Genomic DNA, 9,774 nt, shown 5'->3' on the forward strand with positions numbered 1-9,774 from the left:
AGCCAGGTATCCAGGGGGAGGGGACGCCCATTTCGGTCTGCTGAGACCTTCCTTTCTCCCCAGCCAGGGCGGCTCAGTTGTTGGAATCTCAGGGCACATGCCCGGTGGCTGCTCGATCCCTGGTGTGGGGCGTGCAGGAGGAAGCTGATCCATGATTCTCTCTCATCACTGATGTTACTCTCTCCTTCCTTCCTCTCTGAAACCAATAAAAAAATATATTTTAAAAGTTCCTGTCCTGCCGAAACTGGTTTGGCTCAGCGGTAGAGCGTCGGTCTGCGGACTGAAGGGTCCCGGGTTCGATTCCGGTCAAGGGCATGTACATTGGCTGCGGGCACATCCCCAGTATGTGCAGGGGGCGGCTGGTCGATGTTTCTCTCTCATCGACATTTCTGGCTCTCCATCTCTCTCCCTCCCTCTCTGTAAAAAATCAATAAAGTATATATATTTAAAAGTTCCTGTCCTAACTGGTTTGGCTCAGTGGATAGAGCGTCAGCCTGCGGACTGAAAGGTCCTAGGTTCCATTCCGGTCAAGGGCACGTACTTTGGTTGCAGGCATTCTAAAAAAAATAAAAGTTCCTTCCTGCAAGGAGGAAGGGACATGTAGAAAGGGGATGGAGAACAAGAGTCTTTAAAAGGTGAAGTAGTAGCAAAATTCACTCAGACAAAAAAGAGTTTCCTAGTACAAGCATCTTCATTTCCCTTTTTAAATTCTTTTTTTTTTAATTTTAATTCTCTCTCTCTCTCATTTCCCTTTCTTGAACAAGCTGTTCCTTCCAGGATATAACAGAGCCGAGTGTGCACTCTGGATCTAGCCTGCCTGGATTTGACTCCTGGTTCTTTAATTGCCTTTGTGACCTTGGATAAGTTATGTAACCCAGAGTCCTCAGTTTCCTCATCTGTAAAATGGGGAATGTGATAATAGCCATCATTTGGTTAAGGATGAGAAGTGATTAAAGTGCTTAGTGCTAAAATAAAAATAAAAATAAAAATAAAGTGCTTAGTGCTCTCCTGGCACATAGTCAGTGAGAGAAGAGGGTTAACTAGTGTCTTAGAAGAGACAGATTGGGAGGTGGAAGTCTTTATTTTTTAAAAATATATATATTTTATTGATTTTTTACAGGGAGAAAGGATAGAGAGTTAGAAACATCAATGAGAGAGAAACATCGACCAGCTGCCTCCTGCACACTCTCAACTGGGTATGTGCCTGCATCCAAGGTACATGCCTTTGACCCCAATCGAACCTGGAACCCTTGAGTCCGCAGGCCGATGCTCTATCCACTGAGCCAAACCGGTTAGGGCAGAGGGAAGTCTTTTTAAAGATTTGCAGTTACAGTTCAGATATAGTGGTTAGACATAATTTATGAAGTGATCCCCCGAGAAATCTAGTACTCACCTGGAATTATACATAGTTATTACAATTCTAGAGGCCCGATACGCGAAATTCATGCACAGGCCTGGCCAGAGATCAGGGCTGATCACGGCCCCTGCATCCCCACCTCCCCACGTCCTCCTTCCCTCTCTCCCTCAGTGCCTCCTGCCACTGCCACTGGTTGCCTGACATGTTCTACGTCGCCCCCTGGTGGTCAGCACATGTCATAGTGAGGGATCGAACTCTTGTTCTACCCGTGGAACTCCGGTTGCACTGCCTATTAGCCTTTTAAAAATATATATATACTTTGCTTAAACCAGTTTGGCTCAGTGGATAGAGCGTCTGTCTGCGGACTGAAAGTTACCAGGTTCGATTCTGGTCAAGGGCATGTACATTGGTTGCGGGCACATCCCCGGTAGGGGATGTGCAGGAGGCAGCTGGTCGATGTTTCTCTCTCATCAACGTTTCTAACTATCCCTTTCCCTTCCTCTCTGTGAAAAAAATCAATTTTATATATATATATATATATATATATATATATATATATATATATACACACACACATTTTATTTATTTATTTATACAGAGAAAGGGAGAGGGATATAGAGAGAGGAACATCAATGAGAGAGAAACATCAATCAGCTGCCTCCTGCATACCCTCTAATGGGGATGTGTCTGCAACCAAGGTACATGCCCTTGACCGGAATTGAACTGGGACCCTTCAGTCTGCAGGCCAACACAATCCACCAAGCCAAACTGGTCAGGGCCCTATTAGCCTTTTATATAGATAGATTATTATACTAGAGGCCCGGTGCATGAAATTCATGCATGCCTGGGGTCCCTCATGGTGATCAGGCCCCAGCTTGTGCCCCCAGCCTTACAGCCCCACCTGGCACCCCCCCTTGGCCTGGCACCACCTGCTCATCCTGCCCCCTGGGTGCTGCTATAAATGTGAGATGGTTGGCACCCACTCACCTGCTCCATCATCCAGCTGTGGTCCTGCTGTCGTCAGGGCCCATCAGGTCCAGCAGTGCCTCCACTGCCGCCCATTGCCAGCGCCATGTTGCTGATGCCCACCATGTTCCCCGCACTTAAGAGTGAGCAATCCCACTCCTAGTAAACGACCGCCCGAGGGGACAATTTGTATATTAGGCTTTTACTATATAGGATTCTCTAAGCTACCCATTTGTCTTCTTAATTCCTTCACCTTTTTAATTCAGTTCTCCAACCCCCGCCCATCCAACAACCACCAGTTTGTCTTTCTGTTTTGTTTGCTTATTTTGTTCTTGATTCCACATATAAGTAAAATCATATGGTAATTGTCTTTCTCTGTCTGGCTTATTTCACTCAGCACAATACCCTCTAGGTTCATGTACATTGTTGCAAATGGTAAGATTTTATTCTTTTTTATGGTTGAGTAACATTCCATTGTATACATATATCACATCATCCTTATCCAGTCATCTATTGATGGCATTTAGGTTGCTTTCATGTCTTGGCTGTTGTAAATAATGCTGCAATGAATGCAGGGTGCACATATCTTTGAATTAGTATTTTGGATTTCTTCAAATAAATATCCATAAGTGGAATTTCTGAGTTAAAAGGTAATCCTATTCTTTAAAATATATGTATATTTAGCCGGGACCGGTTTGGCTCAATGGATAGAGTGTCGGCTTGGGGACTGAAGGGCCCCGGGTTCGATTCCGGTCAAGGGCATGTACCTTGGTTGCGGGCATATCCCCAGTAGGGGGTGTGCAAGAGGCAGCTGATCGATGACTCTCTCTCATTGATGTTTCTAACTATCTCTCTCCCTTCCTCTCTGTATAAAAATCAATAAAATATATTTTAAAAAATAAAAATAAAAAATAAAATAAAATATATGTATATTTAGTCCTAGCTGGTTTGGCTCAGTGGATAGAGCGTCGGCCTGTGGACTGAAGGTTCGGGTTTGATTCCAGTCAAGGGCACATACTCGAGTTGCAGGCTTGATTCCCAGTAAGGGCATGCAGGAGGCAGCCAGTCAATGATTATCTCTCATCACTGATGTTTCCATCTCTCTCTCCCTCGCCCTTCCTCTCTGAAATCAATAAAAATAAAAAATAAATAAAAAATATATAGTATCTTTATTTCAGAGAGGAAGGAATAGATAGAGAGAGAGAAACACCGATGATAAGAGAATCATTGATTGATCTGGGAATCATATGCCTTGACTGGGAATCAAACAGTGACCTCCTGGTTCATAGGTCAACACTCAATCCCTGAGGCAGCAGCCAGGCAAGGTAGTCCTGTTTTTATTTATTGAGGAATCTCCATGCTGTTTCCATAGTAGCTGCTCCAGTTTCTAATGAGGGAGGGAGTTCTTATAAAGGTTTCATCATAATAAAAATGGCTTCATTCCTAAATGTGGGCGAGTTTCAGGGAGTTATGGATACTAGCAAACTATGTCCCTGTTCTTGTGCTCTGGAACTCCACCCCCCCACTCCCCCGCACTGAGCCAGGGGCAGGAACCTGAGCGAGCCGCAGACACACCACTTCTTTCTGGACCTCAGCGTCCTGGTCTCTGAAACCAGGGGTGCCTGGATCATCGCTCTGGGGCTCTCAGCCTGGCCACTCTGGCTCATCTATCGCGGGTGCTTTTGGGAGGCAGCATGGCATTGTTAGTAGTCCCCACAACCCTGTGATACCGGCAAAAGATGTGGATATTTGGTTAATTTGAAAATAGTGGTTTGTTCAACATTAGGCCCCAAGGACTCAGATTCAGCAAGCTCTTTCCCCTGAAATAAGGAATGCAGCTCTCCGCAGGTCACAGAGGAGCAATGTCTTTGTTGACTAATATGACAAGACAGCCAAACACACTGAACTTGAAACTTCACAAGAAATGTTTTAAAAAATATATTTTTAGCCGAAACTGGTTTGGCTCAGTGGATAGAGCGTTGGCCTGCGGACTGAAAGGTCCCAGGTTCGATTCTGGTCAAGGGCATGTATCTTGGTTGTGGGCTCATCCCCAGTACGGGGTGTGCAAGAGGCAGCTGATCGATGACTCTCTCTCATCAATGTTTCTAACTCTCTATCTCTCTCTCTTCCTCTCTAAAAAATCAATAAAATATATATTTAAAATAAATATATTTAAAATATATATATTTAAAATATATATTTTATATATATATATATATATATATATATATATATATATATATATTTTAATTGATTTTAGAGGGAGTAAAGGAGAGGGACTGAGATAGGAACATTGATGCAATGATCAACTGCCTCCTGCATACCCCATACTGGGGATCAAGTCAGCAACCTGGGCATGTACCATGACTGGAATCAAACCTTGACCTCCTGGTTCATAGGCTGTTGCTCAAGCACTGAGCCATATTGGCCAGACAGAAGAAACTTCTTTTTTAAAAAATAGATTTTTTTACAGAGAGAGGAAAGGCTGGGTCATGCTGGCCAGGCCACAAGAAAATTCTTGATAGGAGGGCAGGTATTCCAATTTGGGATGGTAACTGGAAATTGTATTCAGCTTACAGTGCTGAGCTGTCCAGAACTCAATGGAACCACTTACTTTGTAGAGAAGAAGAGCCTGATCACAAAATAGAGATTTTAAAAGTGAATGCAAATGATATAAAAAACTAACTTAATCAACTTTACCCACTTTACACTCTCAGAGGAGACCACAGCTTTCAATGAGTATGGATTGTTTTTAAGTTTTTGTGTCAGGTTTAAAGAACAAATTTCAGCCCTGTTGGCTTGGCTCAATGGTTGAACATCGACATATGAAGGAGGTCACAGTTTGATTCTCAGTGTGGGGTGTGCAGGAGGCAAGCAATCAATGCTTCTCTCTCATCATGGATGTTTCTCTCTCTCTCTCTCTCTCTCTCTCTCTCTTCCTCTCTCTGTGTATACACACACACACACACACACACGAAATATATACATACATACACACACACACACACACACACACACACACACACACACATATATATATATATATATATATATATATATATATATATATATCGTAACTAGAGGCCCGGTGCACAAAATTCATGCATGGAGGAGGGGGGAAAGGGTGTCTCTCAGTCCATTCTGCACCCTCTCCAATCTGGGACCCTTTGAGGGATGTCCAACTGCCCGGGGTCAGGCCTAAAAAGGCAGTTGGATATCCCTCTCACAATCCAGGACTGCTGGCTCCCAACCACTCACCTGCCTGCCTGCCTGATTGCCCCTAACCACTCTCCTGCCAGGCTAATCAACACCTAATTGCTCCCCTGCCAGCCTGAATGCCCCTAACTGCCCTCTCCTGCCAGCTGGTCACCCCCACCTGCCCTCCACTGCAGGCCCAGTCACCCCTAACTTCCCTCCCCTGCCAGCCAGATTGCCCGTAATTGCCCTCACCTGCAGACCTGGTCGCCCCTAACTGTCCTCTGCAGGCCTGGTCACCCCCAAATCCTCTCACTTGCTGGCCTGGTCACCCAACAGCCCTCCCCTGCAGGCCTGGTTGCCACCAATTTCCTTCCCTTGCAAGCCTAGTCCCTCCCAACTACCTTCCCCTGCCGGCCATCTTGTGCAGACATCTTGTCTCCACATGGAGTCAGCCATCTTGTGTGTTTGATGATAATCAATTTGCATATTCTTTATTATGGAACTATAGGCCCATTACAAGAAGAGATTCGTGCAATAGGCCTTCCTTCCCTTGGCTTCCAGCACCAGTTTTCCTCTGGCCCCTAGGACCCAGGCCTTCGCTCTGGATGGAGTCTGCCTTCTTTGTCTTCACTGCAGACTCCTGCTGGAATCTGCCATATTCGCTGCAGATTCAGGCCGGAGCCCTGCCATCTTGGTCTTCACTGCTTCGCTGCAAACTCCGGCCAGAGTCTGCTGTCTTTGTCTTTGGTGTGGCCAGAGTGCAGCTCCCGTAGCTCCCTTGGCCCCTGCCTGCCCTCTCATAGCCGGTGTCCTGCCCCGTCCAGCCATTCCATGCCTGGAGCAGCTGGGCAGCCGCCATCTTTCTCCTTCTAACTTACATATTCTCTCCTGATTGGCTGGTGGGTGCAGTGGCGTGATGGTTAATTTACATGTTTTTCTTTTATTAGTGTAGATCATTAAAGTGTAATCTGCTAATTAGACCAGATAACCTTCCAGATGAATCCAGGGCTGAGAAGGAAGGCCGGATCCCAGGTGCCAGAGGGAAGCTGGTGCCAGCAGTGGGGGAAGGAAGGCATGAATTTCGTGCATTGGGCCTCTACTATGTGTGTGTGTGTGTGTGTGTGTGTGTGTGTATGAATGTGCCTGAGCAATCCAGCCAATATTGAGGCTATTTTCAAACGAAGCAGATTGAGATAGAAGGAAACTATGCTGGACAGTAATACACTTCCTCAAATTTTGGAGACGTGTGGATCACAGAACTATCCTGAATTTTTGTCCTGTCAAAATTGAGTCTACACAATTCTGCGAGTGAGCTTTTTCTTTATGAAATTGCTAAATGAAAGCTACTAGTCATCTTTAGAAGTATAAATTGAATTAAAATAAGATTGGGGTCGGGTGCGGCCAGGCCCGGAGCAGCAGCTGCCAGGCTGGGAGCAGCTGGGCCCAGAGCGGCCAGGCCTGGAGCGGCCGGGCCCGGAGCAGCAGCAGCCACGCCCGGATCAACCAGGTCGGGAGCGGCAGTGGCCAGACCCAGAGCAGCTCCTTGTGGAATGGACCAGAGCAACAGAAGCCAGGCCCGGAGCAGCCAGGCCCGGAACAACACACTCCTCGCCTGCCCCCTCCCCAAGGCTGCCTCTCAGACATGGCTGAAAACTTTTGGGGGAACTTGAGGGTCTGCTGAATCAAATGAGGAAGGCTTAGATCTGGATGTGTTGAGTTAGTATAGCGCTGGGGTGTTGATCTGTGAAAGCCTTGTGTGGGGCCTGGATGAGGCTGGTTGATCTATTTGGAAATGTCTTTTGTGTGAAGGGTATCCCTGGGCATGTGGAGATATTATTGATTTGAGAAAATGCTAAGTAACTGATTTACTATCTGAAAAATTTAAAGTTCTGAAAGTTTAAGGTCTCTTGCCAAAAAGAGGTTTTAAAGCTAACACCTTAATTTTAATGGAGAAAGGGGAGGACAAGCCCTTCCCACCCAGAACAGGTAATCCAATTCCAATTGGAGCAGCAGCTATGTTTAAACAATGTGTCCGTTTACACTTGAATGGCTACACCTTTTGATAGCCTAAGGGCAAGTTTACATGTAAACAAGTTTGCTCTCAACTCCCAGGGCAGAAAAAACAAACAAACAAACAAGGTTTAAAATTATTAGATTTTAAAATTTATTCTTAGAAGTGTAAAAGTTTATTAATTAAAAAAAAAAAAACAACAACAACAACAAAAAAGGAGATTGAAAAACCTGATGAACAATAATAGCGGTTCATTGTAGTAGAGTTGGCGATATGGGAGGGGAGTGGACTGACTGTTCTCGGGGAAAGGGAGGGAGGAAGAGACTGAACATAAACTGTGTACCTATGGATGAGGACAATGGGGAGTGGGGAGGGGGTGGAGGGTGGGGTGGGAACCTGGTGGAAGGGGAAGAAATGAGGAACCTTTGTAATAATATGAACAATAAAGATTGATTTAAAAAAAAAAAAAGATTGGCATTTCATGAAGTGTTACTATAACCATGCTTTTGAATGAGTAAAGTTGATGAAATATATTTTATTATTGTATTATACTTTAAAACAAGGACAAAAGCTATAATACACAGTTGTTAAACTTTATGTGCAAATTCCTGATTTTACTATAATTTTGCTTTTTGTTTTGTTTTGTTAATCCTCATTGTAGGATTTTTTTTTTATTATTGATTTTTAGTGAGAGTGAAAAGAAGAAGGGAGAGAGACTGAGAGACAGAACATCAATGTGAGAGAGACACATTAATTGGTTGCCTCCTGAATGCACCTTGAAGGAAGGCGGTGCATTGAGGATTCACACCTGGAACCCTTCAGTTCATGGGCAGACACTTTATTTTTATTTTTATTTTTCTAAATAAATCTTTATTGTTCAGATTATTACAAATGTTCCTCTCCCCCCCCCCCCATTGCTCCCCTCCACCAGGTTCCCATTTCACCCTCTGCCCTTTCCCTGCCCCCCACTGTCCTCATCCATACATGGGCCGATACTTTATCCACTGAGCCATGAAATGCATTGTTTTGTTTTGTTTGTTTGTTTGTTTTTAATATATTTTATTGATTTTTTACAGAGATGAAGAGAGGGATAGAGAGTTAGAAACATCAATGAGAGAGAGTCATCCATCAGCTGCCTCCTGCACAACCCCATCGGGGATGTGCTCGCAACCAAGGTATTGATACATGCCCTTGACCGGAATTGAACCTGGGACCTTTCAGTCCGCAGGCCGAAGCTCTATCCACTGAGCCAAACCAGTTTCGGCATGAAATGCATTGTTGATTGAATTGGGAGTTAGGAGAAAGTAAAGCGGGGAAACCTCTGGGATTGGATAAATAGCTTACTTTGCTATTTTTAATGGTATCTTTATTTTATTTATATTGAATATTTAATTGTTTCTGATCATATGCCCTGCCCAGGAATCAACCTTGACCTGATTGATAGGTCGATTCTCAACCACTGAACCATGCCAGCCGGGCTATTAATACATTTTTATACAAATATAGGCTTATTTTTAGGTTAGAAATATATAACCCAATAAAGTAACTATTTATCCCAATGAACTTTATTAAGGTATGGAATTTATTTAACAAATATATCTTGAACCCTTACTAAATTTCAGCCACTAGCTTAAGTGGTGGAATTATAAAGGTGAAGAACACATGCCACCCCTGCCCCCCACTGAACTGAGTCTGGTGCAGAGCGGACAAGGGAACAAGCAAACGCGGGGGCTGATAGAGCGGGCAGAGAGAAGTGCGGGGAGGTGATGTCAAGAACGACTTCTTGGAACAACAGGCATCTCCACTGAGACCAGAGAATGGTAGCAATCACAGGAGTACACCTGGAAGGGGAGAAGTGGAAGATTGTTCCAGGCCGAGGAAACAGCAACCACAAGGCAGGAGAGGTAAGAGGTGGCCAGCTAGTCGTGGTGGAGAAGCTGAAAGAAATCTGAGGCTGTTGGCTGGGTAGCTCAGTTGGTTAGAGCACTGTCCTGATACCCCAAGATTTCGGGTACATACAAGAGTCAACCAATAAATGCAAAAACAAGTGGAACAACAAATCTCTCCCCACACCCCATGTTGCTCTCAAATCAATAAAATTTAAAAAACAAAGAAAATTGGGGTTGGAGCAGAAAGTGAGGTGAAGGAAGGATTCAAGACACAGCTGGAGAGTTTGCAGGACCCACATGCTGAAGGGTCTAAGAAGCCTCAGTATGGTTTTGGGGTCTTGCCCTGAGGCCAA

This window comes from Pipistrellus kuhlii, unplaced genomic scaffold (genome assembly GCF_014108245.1).
Source record: "Pipistrellus kuhlii isolate mPipKuh1 unplaced genomic scaffold, mPipKuh1.p scaffold_m20_p_77, whole genome shotgun sequence".
Taxonomy (NCBI): Eukaryota; Metazoa; Chordata; class Mammalia; order Chiroptera; family Vespertilionidae; genus Pipistrellus; species Pipistrellus kuhlii.